Raw genomic sequence first — 15,565 nt, forward strand, 5'->3', positions numbered from 1 at the left:
TCAAGCCCCACATAGGGCTCTCTGCTCGGCGGGAAGCCTGCTTCTCCCTCTCCCACTCCCCCTGCTTATGTTCCCTCTCTCACTGTCTCTCTCTGTCAAATAAATAAATAAAATCTTTAAAAAAAAAAGAGTTGACACTTAACCGACTGAGCCACCCAGGTGCCCCTAAAATGTTTTGATAAGGATGAGCATCTGATCAACTCAGAAGATCTTCTTTCCTATCTGCAAATGATGGTGGCAATGAGTGAAGTTACAGCAAGTCAAAGGCTTCTAACAGGATGAGATTACAAAGAAAATACAAAATATATACAAACATGTCAATATATCTATATATGTTTTCACATCTAGCACTTACAAACTATTTTTGAAATTTATGGGAATTGGTAATATGAGCTGGAGTTTAATAAGATGGAATTCTTTGTAAACAAGAGGTACTGTATCAAGGGAGACCTAATCAGCAGCACGACTTTGGTCAAATTATTTACATTTTGTGTATATTAATAATACCTAACTGGGGTTGTTATAATGATTAGATGAGTTAATGTATGTCAACTGCTTAAAACAGTAGCTGCCATGTAGTAAATCTTATACTTGACCACACCAATATTTAAAGGGGATGTTGCATGGAAATGTGATAGCATTTTAAAAGTATTTATAAGTAATTGCTATTGCTTTTTTCCACCTCATCATACATAGCACCTGTTCATTTTATAAATTATAGGTAAGAAAAACAGAGGGTAGACACTGAGCTGTGAGCTGTTCCAGGGTGTCTTTTGGAGTCAGCACCATGGAAAAAGACACCAAGACCAAAATCAAGAACTACTGGGACTGCCCCTTCTGAGAGCCACTTCCCCAACCAGAACAGACCAAGAAATGCTGGCAGGACCACCTGGACCTCCACCGCTGTGAGAAGAGGATGACCGATAAAGGCAGTGGTGTCTCCACATGTCAATGGTACCAGTGTGTGTACAAGTCCCTCTGCCCCATATTCTGGGTGTCAACCTAGGATGACCACCAAGCAGAAGGCACACTTCCTGGCAAGCTCTGAAGTGGGTCTACTCCACCTCTCCTCTGTCCTCCATCCTTCTCCCAGTGTTGTGAAGGCGGGAGAAGGTACACGGTGATCCCCACCCTGGGATCCTGAATCACGGCTTAACTAATAATAAATACTTGCTGGAAATGTGTTTTAAAAAGAAAACAAAACAGAGGGTAAAAATCACCTGAAATTCCATCATATCACTATTGCCTTTTTTTTTTTACAATTTTGTTACCTATTACCATAAATTTCCATTTTCTCATATGCATAGACAGATGGAGTTACAATATTTTTAAACACTGAGACCCAACTATATCCAATGTTTTTTTTTTAAGATTTTATTTATTTATTCATTTGACAGAGAGAGATAGTGAGAGCAGGAACACAAGCAGGGGGAGTGGGAGAGGGAGAAGCAGGCTTCCCGCCAAGCAGGGAGCCCGGTGCGGGGCTCGATCCCAGGACCCCGGGATCATGATCTGAACCGAAGGCAGACGCTTAACGACTGAGCCACCCAGGCACCCCTATACCCAATATTTTATACTCTACTACTTTTCATTTGACAAGGTAACTAAATATCTTTCCTTTGCACTGAACACTTCGAATGCCAAATGCTCCCCCCTCCCACCCTTTTTCCAGGCATATTCTCATTTTTCGAAACTTGTATGTTAAAAAACAGGAACGGGGCACCTGAGTGGCTCAGTCGTTAAGCGTCTGCGTTTGGCTCAGGTCATGATCCCAGGTCCTGGAATCGAGCCCCGCATCGGGCTCCCTGCTCAGCGGGAAGCCTGCTTCTCCCTCTCCCACTACCCCTGCTTGTGTTCCCCCTCGCTGTGTCTCTCTCTGTCAAATAAATAAAATCTTAAAAAAAAAAAACAAACAGGGACAAAGCTTCTCTGGTTGAGCAGAATGGAGTTCGGCCTCCCCCCTCCCAGTGGTCCTCAAAGTACCCTGAAGGAAATCAAAGACAGTTCTGAATACAGTTTAGCAATCTAACTTTAAAAACATCATTTTAAAAAAACTGGCTACATTACATGGAGGTTTATAATTTAACCAATCATCTAATAATAAACATTTAGTTGTTTCCAATTGTTTTTATAAAAAGTGCTTTGACAAAAATCTTTGTGTACATCCATCCCTATTCACAGGCTTTTGATGTGTATTGCCAAATTATACTGTAGAAACTTGCATCAGTATATATCTCTGCCAGAGGTATAGGAGACTATTTCTCTCCAATTTCCACATCAAGTATTATCATTAAAATAACATTAATAATAACTTGCCGAACTCTCATCTGTTAAATGTTGCTTTAAACTTATATTTCTTTAGTTTCTGTATTTATACTTTTCTGAATTTCTACGTCCCTGTCCTTTGCCTGTTTTTGACAAAGATGCTTGTTTTTCCTTACTAACACACAAGACTTCTTTATACTGCAAGGACATTAACCCTTTGTCTATGTGTTGTAAATAATTTTCTTACTTCGTACTCTGCCTTTCAATTTCCCAACAAGTTTCTCCAAGTGACTGAAGTCTGGTTAATGATACAGTTAATATGAAAGAGATCCACACATATTTAATTTATACATAATGTACTCACTTTACTTAAATCTCTGAGACACTGATGTGTAAATAAATTGTACTTTATAAAATAAAAATATATTTGGAATAAGAGATTTCATTCATTATATAAACAGCCATCATTACTTTTATAATAGGTAATCTATATATAAATTTGACTTTAAGTGTCAACATCAGTGAATGATGAATGATACTGGATTCTAAGAGGAAATGAACGAGCAAGAATAAATTAATTTTTCATACATGCAGCTGTAACATGACACAGCTGTGAAGTTTGAAGAGAAAAAGCAGTTAAATATAAATGGTGAAGGTCAAAAAAATTTTTAATTCACAAATAATAGCTTTATTATTATCTAGATTTTAACAATTAATTAAATAAACTATTATGCTAACAGCAAAATTAGATGAAGTAAATCATCTAACCCTAAATTATTTGGGTATATGTTCATTGTTAAGTACGTTCCCAGTTAAAACTGAAAAATCTAAACAAAATGATAAAATATTAATGAATTTTACATCCCTCTTTTAGCTTCACTTTATGCTTTAAGAATGAAATGTAGTCTCAGGATTTCAATTATATGATAGGTTTGAAGTCCACTTCAATGAACTTCAATCATTTCTAGGTTTTTCCCATATAGAGTTTTATAATGTGACACACTTCTTAAAATTACAGACTATGAATTAGATATGTTAATTTTAATATTCTGTTATATTGTGGTTTGATCTGTATTACACATCAAATCTAAAATTATTTTATATATGGTTAAAACAAATTAGGTATAGTATACCTTTTAACTTTTACAGTATAAAAAGGTTTAAAATAATCTTTCAACCATTCAGGCTTCTCCAATGATGGAACCTTTTTCTCCTTAGTTTGTCATGGTGTATAAATAAGACATTTTTTTTTCAAAGTCATCTAAAGAAGACAACCTTATCAAATAGGCACAAGGGAATAAATTAAGGATGAAAGGCTAGTGTTCCTTCCAATGAGCACCACCAATACCAATGGGGATGCCATGCATTTTAACCCAGAAGTATCAGCCTTCACTAATGTTCTCAGACTAATTTTTATAGGATGTGAACCCAGCCACACGCAGATTACAAATTCTGATTTCAATATGAGTATGAACATCTTACCATTTCTAAACTCTACCCTCATCATTATTTTCTAATAACATTTTTCTTTTTTAAATTTTATTTTTAAGTAATCTCTACATCCAATGTGGTGAGCTTCAACTTACAACAAGAGGTGCATGCTCTACCAACTGAGCCAGCCAGGTGTCCCTTATCATTATTTTCTACCACTGTCACCAAATGTCAAAACTTCAACCTAAAAATACTTTATCATTTTAACAATCGGGTATATTTTGCAGCTTTCAAGATATCTTGAAGAAATAGTGCTGGTGGGTGTTACAAACTCTTGTTGATACTGTATTATAATACATCATCCAACTGAGAAACTATGTATATAGATAAAAGTTCAACTTTGTCAGTTTCAAGGATTCAAAATTTTTTATTCTTCTCTTCCCTTACTCCATCTCATCAGTAATAGATGCTTGTTAATTCTTCCTCCCAAATGTCTGTTATAGCCTTCGTATTACTGCTTTTCCCTTTCTGAGAAAACAGCCTCAGAGACAACTACTGAAATGATCCTCTTCAAACAAGATAAAAGCACAGAATAAAGTGTATGATGGTACATTAAGCAAATATTTTTTAAAGTTCAGAATACAAAATAGTAATTGTAACAATGTAAAAAAGTATATGAATACTTTTAAAGAAAATATTTTGAGTTATATAGACAAGGTAAAATGTTCATTAAAATCATTTTTAGATATGTAATGATTTTATTTTATTTTTATTTCTTTAAAGAAGCTTTTTAAAAAAAATTTATTTGAGAGAGAGAGAATGAGAGATAGAGAGCACAAGAGGGAAGAGGGTCAGAGGGAGAAGCAGACTCCCTGCTGAGCAGGGAGCCCGATGTGGGACTCGATCCCAGGACTCCAGGATCATGACCTGAGCCGAAGGCAGTCGCTTAACCAACTGAGCTATCCAGGTGCCCGATATTTAATAGTTTTAAAAGGCAATTGTATTGTCCACAAACACTAATTTCATCATACCATAATCTGGTTCAGAAATCTACCTAAACTATATTCAAAGTTGATCATTTAAAAACCATTCACCTGGGGTACCTGGGTGGCTCAGTCAGTTGGGCATCCAACTCTTCATTTAGGCTCAGGTCATGATCTCATGGGCTGTGGGATGGAGCCCCACATCAGGCTCCACGCTCTGCAGGGAGTCTGCTTGAATCTCCCTCTGCCCCTCCCCTCCCTCTCTCTCTAAAATAAATAAACAAATCTTAAAAAAAAAAACAACAACAACATTCACCAGTTGGTCTCTCCTCTCCTTACCTTTCCATCCTTCCAAAATTCTCTTACCATTCTTACTGTATCCCAACTACAAACTTACTAGAGCATAGAGCACTTCTAACAACACCTAACATTTGTCTTTGCCACCAAGCCTTTGATGAATTTTCTTATCACTGTTAGAGACTAAGAAAGACAAAAGGAGCTCCAGACAGCCAGGGTTTGGTCTGTCACTATCACTCAGGTCTTGTGTTGCTGGGAATTGGTGTGGCACTTAGAGCTATGCCAAGGTGTTCATAACATTTTATTTGAACATAAACAATTTCGGAGAACACCCCAAATTAGACAAGGCACTCTGACTTTATCTGAACAGAGACAAAAACAACACTGTCCAAACCAAGAAATGGTCAAACACTCCCCTTTTATGCTAATATGTCTGCTTCCTTACCAATTCTAGTTTTAGCACCACTATGTTCTTCTTGCCTTCTAGGTAAGAATTATTAGGAACCCTGGAGCTCCTGGGTGGCTCAGTCAGTTAAGTGGCTGCCTTCCGCTCAGATCATGATCCCAGAGCCCCAGGATCGAGTCCTGCATTGGACTCCCTGTTTAGTGGGGAGTCTGCTTCTCCTTCTGCTCCTCACCCTGTTCTTGTGCTCTCTCAAATATATAAAATCTTTAAAAAAAAAAAGAATTATTAGGATTCCCCAATAACAAAATTACTTCTGCTTTTTGACAGCATCAAACCCTTGCTTTCCCCCAAATCATAAACCCAAATCCTAGAAGTCCGAACACCTTCTCACTGAGATACTTCCAAGTTCCATATGATGTGCCATGTTCCTCAGTGCCACAAGTTAATAAATCCAATTTTGTTTGATTAAGGTGTGTTCCTGATGGCATTTTTTTACATATGTTCATTATCAATAATACTATTAGCTTCTTAAAAAAAAGATTTATTTATTTTTAGAGAGAGAGCAGAGGGGAGAGGGAGAGGGAGGGAGAGTCTTAAACACAGTCCATGCTGAGTACGGAGCCTGACACAGGGCTCAAACTCACCACCCTGAGATCACAACCTGAGCCAAAACCAAGAGTCAAAAGCTAAAATGACTGTACCACCCAGGTGCCCCAATACTATTAGTTTTTATAACGGTTTTCATTTTTATTTATTTTAATCTTATTCAAAAAAACATATCTAAAAAGTCTCTTTTTAGGGCCCTGGATGGCTCAGTTGGTTAAGCAACTGCCTTCGGCTCAGGTCATGATCCCAGGGTCCTGGGATTGAGCCCTGCATCAGGCTCCCTGCTCCGCTGGAAGCCTGCTTCTCCCTCTCCCACTCCCCCTGCTTGTGTTCCCTCTCTCGCTATGTCTCTCTTTGTCAAATAAATAAATAAAATCTTTAAAAAAAAAAAAAGAAAGAAAAGGGGCGCCTGGGTGGCTCAGTCGTTGAGCGTCTGCCTTCGGCTCAGGTCATGATCCCAGGGTCCTGGGATCAAGCCCCACATCGGGCTCCCTGCTCCGCAGGAAGCCTGCTTCTCCCTCTCCCACTCCCCCTGCTTGTGTTCCCTCTCTCGCTGTGTCTCTCTCTGTCAAATAAATAAATAAAATCTTTAAAAAAAAAAAAAGAAAAAAAGAAAGATTTAAGATCCTACCTTTTAAATCCTACCTTTTAGTTTGTTTAAACAAACTAAACAATGGCTATTCAATAGTAAAAGTAATCTTAATAATGTTAATATAAATATGTGAAATCAGGGACTTAAAAGTGAAAGAATATTTTAAAGCTTTAAAAATAAAACAAGGGAAGACAACTTTACAATCTCAGAGTACAAACTGATATAACCAATGTAGAAAATAATTTAGCATTTCTTAATCAAATTGAAAATACATGTTACAACCCAAAAATTCTATTTCTAGGTTATATACTATAGAAATATTTTTGCATATGTGTACCTGGAGTCTTATAAGAGAATGTTCAGTGTAGTAGTGTTTACAATAGCAAAAACATTTAAAAATCAATAGAATATAGCATATTCATATGATGGCATACCACATGACACTAATTATGGATATATGAATATCCATATATGAATATGGACTAATTATAACTGTATTCAATAATATAATCTTAAAATATTAAGTACAAAAATCAATTTTGAAATAGTAAAAATTCTAATAATGTTTTAATTTCTAATTTACTTTTAATCCATTTAAATGGGGAAACTATAGTGTGACTACCTTATTAAACAGATAAGAATTTTTTACATCTTTTTTTTTTTTTTAAGATTTTATTTATTTCTTTGACAGAGAGAGACAGGGAGAGCAGGAACACAAGCAGGGGGAGTGGGAGAGGGAGAAGCAGGCTTCCCGCCGAGCGGGGAGCCCGATGTGGGACTCGATCCCAGGAACCTGGGATCATGACCTGAGCGGAAGGCAGACGCTTAACGACTGAGCCACCCAGGCGCCCTTTTTTACATCTTTTAAAGTTTATTTTTTAGTAATTCCTACATCCAAAGTAGAGCTCAAACTCACGATCCTGAGATCAAGAGCTGTATGCTCTTCCAACTGAGTCAGCCAGACACCCCTAGGTAAAAATTGCTTAAAGTGAAAAATTAAGCTCACAACTACCAAACTGAAATTATTTCCTATAGAAAGAAACAAAGTCAGCACATCATTTCCATGATGACTGAAATGTTCTATATCTATACTGTCCAGTAAGACAGCTACTAACCACATGTAGCTACTGAGCACTTGAAATGTGGCTACTGTAGTAGAGAAACATTTTTAATTTTAAGTAATTTAAAGAGCTATATTTTATGAGTGGTTACCATATTGGACAACATAGCACTAAATATTTCTTTGTAGACACATAACCTAGAAGAATAGTTATACAATACCCACTCTAAAATATCTAGTTTTAGCACCTTAATAAGTTGTTGATTTTCTTTAATAAAAGTCTGTTCATTTATAAAGTTCTTTTCCTTTTCTACTCTCACCATTAAATCAAACTTCAGATGTTGGATGTATAGGTGATTTGGTTATAAAAGAGACATTTTAAGTATTACTCTAGGTCTTTTTACACCTAAAATCTCCATTGAAACTATGTAACTACTAAAAAGCATACAATTAAATTTCCATTCACCCACTAAAAATACAATAGAAGAGGCTCTGTTCTCACAGATGAGAATACTAGCTCTGGCACTTACTAATTCTAACTTCATTCAAGTTTAACCTTCTGAGCTTCAATCTTGTCATTTTAAATGAAATAATATCTAACCTAGATGAACATAAAGATTAAGTGAGATAAAATAATAAACTTGCATTATACAGTGTCTGACCCTTATTAGATACTTACTAAATGTGATGTACCTTTCCTACCCCTTTCCCCTTCTACCTAAATAAAAGGGCTTTGCTTTCTCCATAACAAACACACCATGTTATTTTTCTCTAATTTCTGAGTAAAAGGACATTTTCCTCTTTTCTTCATGTTTTTATTCAGAAATTTGTCCTCTGAATAACTTAGAAAAAACATATTATGTACCCTGAGCATCAGAAAAACATTTAATGCTATAGTTTATACCATTATAACATATAGCAGTTTAACATATTTAAAAACATTTTGTCAAATATCTTATAAGTAATATGTCAAAAAGTCATACAGACATGTAACACATTATAAAATGAACTCAGCAATGTTTTCTAGATCACTAGAGTGTAAATATTGGGAGTAGCTAAGAAAGGAAGGTGTTCAGCCTCTTTATAATTATGATTAAGAAAAAATAGAAAGAACCAATCAAAATTTATCTTTTTAAAATGCTTTTCTGGCCTTCAATTTTTTCTATCCATATCAATAAAACTAGGATCATATTTAATAAATTTTTACAGCACTTAACACTACATAATGAACATTCTTAAGTTATTAGTTATGCTTCAAAGGATTTTTTTTGATGGCTAACATTCTATTCAGAGCACATGAGCACATGTTATTAATGGTTATTAACATGAGCACATTAATTAAATTATTCTATTCATTCTATTCAAAATGTCTGTCACATAGGAGATGTTCAATAACTGTTAGATGAATGGTTCCAAGTTTTTCCATTGTACGGACATACCATAATTCAACCATAGGGTGATTTTCCTACATTTTTGTTCATGTCAATATTTGCATTATCAAGAACGCAATAAATTTTGCCATAAATTTTTGCTTAACTGTTTCCATAAGCCAGGTTTTTCAATAAAGAATTTTTATTTACTACGAGTTTCAACCTTTTCCCTCAACCTTGGTGAAACTCCCTCTTCTTGAGTAAACATATTAGTTGAGCTTTTGTGGAACAAGGCTCTGTATTTTTTTTTTTTAAGATCTATTTATTTATTTGAGAGAGAGAGAAAGAGAGACAGCACAAACAGGAGGAGAGGCAGAGGCAGAGAGGGAGAAGGAGACTCCCCGCTGAGCCGAAAGCCCGACGTGGGGCTCGATCCCAGGACCTGGAGATCATGACGCGAGCCGAAGGCAGATGCTCAACCATCTGAGCCACCCAGGTGCCCCAAGGCTCTGTATTTTATACATTTGTATTAGATATATCATTTTTAGTGATATATTTAGTTCAATCATCTTTGAACTTATTTTCTTAACCAACATTTAGGTAGTGTTCAAAATAAGTTGTGTCTTTAATTTATTCTACTAATTACTTAGACTTAAGAATATAATCTTGGGGTGCCTGGGTGGCTCAGATGGTTAAGCATCTGTCGTCAGCTCAGGTCATGATCTCCAGGTCCTGGAATGGAACCTGGAGTCGAGTTGGGCTCCCTGCTCAGTGGGGAGTCTGCTTTTCCCTAGCCCTCTACCCCTACCCCCGGCTTGTGCCCTCTCTCTTAAATGAATAAAATCTTTAAAAAAAAAAAAAAAAGAATTAAATACAATCTTGTCTTCACTATTTTATTATTTTCTAAATGTTATCACCTTTGTTCCATTAGATCCATGCTAATTCAAAAGATCAAATTTTCATTACCAAAAATTAATTTCTATTCTGAAGGAAATAGTTACTGGATCCAGATAAATTTTTATTTTTGTTTTATTTTTGTTCTATTTTTATATTTTTTCAGACTTTATTTCCAGATATGATTTTTAAAGTTTTATCACTAAATTGAAACTTTCCACATAGCCATCATTATGATTAAATGATATATCTAGTATTTGTGGTGGATAGAATTCTAGGACTCCCAATTACCCTAACCTTTCAAAACTCCCTCCTTTGTCAAGATGACCGGATATCATTCCTATGGATCATGATCATAGATATAATTAAAGTTACTAACCAGGTGACTTTAAGTTAATCAAAGAGGAGATTATGAAGTATGTTTCTTGAACTCTATGTAGTCATACTTCAAAAGAAGAAATTTTTCTCTGGGTGTTGGGAGAAGGAAACGTCAGAGACTTGAAGAAGGATTTGACCCACCCTTGCTGGCATGAAGACAGATGGGAGGGTCCACAAGGCAAGAATGTGACTTTGGCCTCTGGGAGCTGGGAGTGGTACCTGGCCAACATCTGATAAAAACATGGAAGACCAGTCCTATAGCCACAAGGAACTGATTTGTACCATCGCCAGGAATGAGTCAGAAAGAGAACTCTGAGTGAGAGATGAGAACACAGCTGGCCAACACCTGGACTTCAGCCTTGAGATATTCTGAGCAGAGATCCCATTCACACTGTGTTGGGCTCCTGATCTATAGACTGTGAGCTAATAAATATGTGCTGTTTTAAGCCACTAAGTTTGTGGTAATAGGAAACTTAATTCGGTATCAAAGTGGGTGGAAGGAAAAGAGGGGCAAGAGGAGTGTTTAAAAAAATGTATATACATCATAAACTGCAGGGGATAGTGCACAAAGTAGTGCTCAAGGCCTACCCAACAGCTGAAAGATAACAGTCCCAGGGTAGTATCTCTTACATAGCATCTGCCTATTGATGCAGTGTAGAAGATTTAAAAGAAGGCCTGCACCAAATTTTAAGTCTTCGAGTCTTGTTTTCTAACATTCTTACCTATAAGTGACTCTCCTCACCCCTTCAGATTATAAAGTCCTGAAGACTAACAGTAACCTACTAACTACAAAACAGAAAAGTATCTGGGTGATCACTGGTACTTATTCACTAGACTAAATGAAAAATAGCTTCATTTGTATGTTAGTATACTACTCAGAGGACAGGGGTGTCTAAACAGCTATGTAGGAACTCAAGTGACATTTTTAACACTGTTTTAAAGAAATGTAAAAAATAAGAACAATGGTTATGCTTGTCAGTTGTCTTCCTTAGGGTTTTTCTTTTATTCAGAGATGATATCCCTCTCATGAAATGACAGTAATTACAAATAAATGTCCTTCCATGGCAAAATAGGCACTGGAAGAGTGGGCTAGAGTTGGCTTGTGCCAGCTCAAGGAACTGGCTGTTACATCTGTAGGAACTCCACGAGATCGTTGTTAAAAACAGCCATTATTAGGGTGCCTGGGTGGCTCAGTTGGTTAAGCGACTGCCTTCAGCTCAGGTCATGATCCTGGAGTCCCAGGATCGAGTCCCACATCAGGCTCCCAGCTCAGCGGGGAGTCTGCTTCTCCCTCTGACATTCTCCCCTCTCATGCTTTCTCTGTCTCTCAAATAAATCTTAAAAAAAAAGCCATTATTAAAAATTAAACTGTAAAAATACACAATTATATGAACAAAAGAATAAAAAATACTTAAAACTCATTACTTCCAAATTATTTTGCTACATTTTACTATCATCTTGAGGTTATTTACATTTATTCAATCTGTACAGTGGAATTACTAGAAAATGGTATATCACTGTGCCTTTCTTCCCAACTCTACAGATATCACACTGATAGCTTGAACCTAATGGGCAAATGCTACAAATCAGGGCTTTTTAAAAAATTTTGATTGTCTAGACACTCAGGAAAGTGATGGAAAAATTGTTAATAAATGCAAATGAAATATAACAGTGTATTATGTCTATAGCTGTTACACTGTAAATATTATAAAAATAGAAGAAATATTCTACTGTTCTTACTGGAAAAACTGTTTTCCAATTCAGCAAAGAAGTCACTTACAATAAAGCTCTGACATACATCTTTGTCTTTGTTATTTAACTTTTGTGTTGTTACTCATTTAACATTCACATAAAACTACACTTGTTCATCAATTGCAAACATAGTTTAGCTACAGACACAAGAGTTCCAGAAAAAAAAAATCAACAAAGGCATTCTGTGAGAAACAATTGGCTACGTGGAATTTATAATAAAGAATATTGTATATGTATTATTATTTGTAAATTGTGTTCTATATTCTATATGTCAGTAAAATGCACAATACACACACGATGATTTTTGGAAAGCCAATTAGTAAAAATTTACCAAATCATCCACATTTTTTGAAATATTTGCTGGTCCATAAATTACCAAAATTACAATCACTGATATAGAAACAGCATTTATATTTTTAAATAATTTTTTTCTCTACTTGTAGAATTGTTAGTCCTCAGTGGGAAAAATTGTAGGCAGTTGTAAGCAGTGAGACATTTTCTAGTTGAGAGCATGGGAGAAGTGGTGATAATCCAGTCACAGTGTTGGTGTGGTCGGAGGATCGGTACTGCCAGTAAACTGTTCATTACTGGACCACAACAAGTATGTAACCTGAGGAAAGCATTTGTGCACAAGTATTTGATCTGTAACAGATCAGAAATTAAAAAAAAAAAAAAAGCCCCGTACTATAGGCCAGAGGCTATTCCCAGAAGCTGCTAGTTAAAAGGCGACTGTGTACGACTGTGTATCACTTGCTTTTGTTTTATTTTCCATCTGACACGGAATCTACCCTGGCCAAATTTCAGCTTCCCTATACTACCACAACCACCATTTACCAATCTTGAGCCATCCTCACTCTCCTTTTAAGTTGCCCAGACGCATGGTTGATGTTTTCTAATACTTACCTGATTTTATCTCATCTGTTAAGCTATTTTCATATTATGAACCACTATGTGCCCCCAGCTTTTCTGGATATCTTAAATATTATTTAGGTCTCTGATTTTGTAAAATAAAAATATATCACTAAAAATGTTCAGCAGATACTTAAAAGATCTTTAATTTTTTCTAACTTACTGATAAATTATAAGCTGAAGAGTAAAGATGTTAACATTGATTAATGCAGATTGCCGGCCATCAGCCAAGAGTTTCTCAGTGCTTGCTCCCATGGAACCATGTCCCATGAGACTGATAGAACAGCATCTTATGATAAGGCATTAAGAAATCATATATTAAATGAAGAAACAGGCTGAATTTGTATAACCAAGAATGTCCCAAACTTACTGAAGATAGACTTTTTTTTCTGTTCAAGGAACACTTAATAATATACCATGAAATAACTTATTTGTAAAATATGCTTTGGAGTACTAGTCATCATTCAGTCTCATCACTGAACCTAAGGCCATTCAAATGAACTCCTTCCTATGATAATTCTATTATCTAATATCACTTTGTGCAAACACCTTTATGTAAAGCCCAAGAGATATTCCAAATACATTTTGCCTATTTTGTCAATTTTTTCTTCAGATCTTATAACCTAATTTTCAGGCTAACTTGGCTGTTCAAACTTATCCATGACCTAAAGACATATTCTTTTAATTCTGTTTCTAAATATAACAGTATTTGACATGTTTAAAGAAATATCCCTATTAATAAAGAGCAATATAGTAACTCTCCCTGGTTTTTCTTGATTTCATTGTATTAGTTTCTATGATAGCATGATTTCCTTTTATTAAGTGCTCTGGAATGGGTTGGCCTTGGTTTTTGCAGGAAAGTCAACAAGAACTAGGAAAGAAATGCACTCATTTTGCTTTGTAGGCACTGTCTTTTGAATAGGAGCCAGCTTTATAAATTAAATTATGCAAGTATCAGAATTAGTAAGAACCATTGAGGATATATGAATTACAGGAAAATGGCTCTTCACTCTCCATTACAAATGAGGTAATGAGAAACCAAGAATTAAAAGTTTATAATAAAAACGTAAAATGATAGAGAAAGAAGAGCAGATATATGCGAGGCAGCAATGGGCAAATGATTGAAATTTCAAGCTAGTTTTCTTTTGTTAAAAGCAGCGCCTCCAGTAGAGAAAAATTGATTAATCAGAGAAACTGACAAAGATCACAGGAACCTGGTCAATTTCTCTTAACAGCCAGCTCCACTTGTTAAAGACTTTGAAGCAGAAAGACACCAATTGTCAATTTCCTACAGAAGCTCTTTACACCAGGAAGAGGGAGTGGGGGTGGAAGTTGAGAAAGAGGAGAAAAACACACACACACAGAGTGGTGAGAGGAGCAAAATGAGTGGAAGATTTTAAAATAGCGGTGTTTTAGAAAAGATGGGAACTAATAGCACAAAGGACACAAAAGCTAAGGTGAATTTATAGTGTGGGAGGATATGTCCTGCATCCTTTGTGATACTCTATTTTTGCTAGCTAAAATAAGACGTTTCAGAACCTATTGTGGTGTCCAACCTCAATTCTAATTAGCATTATCTTAAGAATGGGCCAAGCACTCAGGAGGCAAGAGAAAATTTATAGCATGGAATATATAACAGAAAATGATAGCAATAGGCCTACCTTTTAATATATGGCAGGAATACAATTAATAACAGATTAGGGATGGGCTGTTCCTCGTGGTTGTGTTGAGAAGATGAGTAGGATGGCCAACAATTTAAGTGGACATGATATTAAAAGGTTAATTCAGTCTGAGTACAGAGGGGAAATCTCAGTGTATGGAGGACATATGTGGGTGACAACTAATAAATATGTGGATAACTAGAAAATGAGTCAACCATTCTTGAGAAAGGTGTATTTAAAGAGGGTATAAAGGCTGCTTCCTTTCATATTAAATGAAAATTTTACCTTTAACAAAAGTTTTTAATTTCTATTATGTAAGATGGAACCTGCAGTGTATTTGCCACTTAAATTTAGATCAGCATATGACCTGTGCATAAAAAGGAATATACACATTTGTGCATCTCTGAAACCAATTTGGGAATTTAAGTTAAGAAGGGCTCCTGGGAACTCCCTGTCATAGAAAATTTTCAAACTCAAAGGACTGCTTCTACCATTTAACACCTGCATCATTTTCCATGCCCAGAATGCTTTCCCTTCCTGCTATGCAGCCAAACATCTTCCTTTTTGAAAGAAATAAAAATTCACCTTTTCAGAACTGCAAATGACACGGACAAGGTATTTAATATGCTTTGGTTATATATACAGATTCATCAAAACTTGCATAAATCTATAAATTATAGTAACAATTATTTCATGGCATTTTATTAAACCTACGACAACTATATTACAAAATTTTAAGTAATATATTTTAGAAATGAAGGTCATCCCTAAATGTAGTTAGCAGAACTGAATTCCATTATCAGGAGAAAAAATATTAACTTGTCTATAAAACTGAAAAACTAGCTGAAGATTTCATGATGACTTAATTTTTTTAAATTTTTATACAAAATAAAAACAACCTTTTCAATACTTTGCATATGAAAATAAAAACATATTAATATAATTCTGTTACTCTTTTTCC

General features: G+C 35.5%; 1 protein-coding gene and 1 pseudogene across 2 annotated transcripts in view; one reads left to right on the forward strand and one right to left on the reverse strand.

Annotated features, from left to right (window-relative positions):
* Window positions 1-15,565, reverse strand: part of LIN28B (lin-28 RNA binding posttranscriptional regulator B) — a 125,281-nt gene that overhangs the window by 82,116 nt on the left and 27,600 nt on the right. The window lies entirely within an intron of this gene.
* On the forward strand, window positions 788-1,048 carry LOC148164080 (cytochrome c oxidase subunit 6B1 pseudogene; annotated as a pseudogene).

Source organism: Eumetopias jubatus, unplaced genomic scaffold, assembly GCF_037043125.1.
Source record: "Eumetopias jubatus isolate StellerSeaLion01/CBP00866 unplaced genomic scaffold, mEumJub1_p1.0 scaffold_6, whole genome shotgun sequence".
NCBI classification, from domain to species: domain Eukaryota; kingdom Metazoa; phylum Chordata; class Mammalia; order Carnivora; family Otariidae; genus Eumetopias; species Eumetopias jubatus.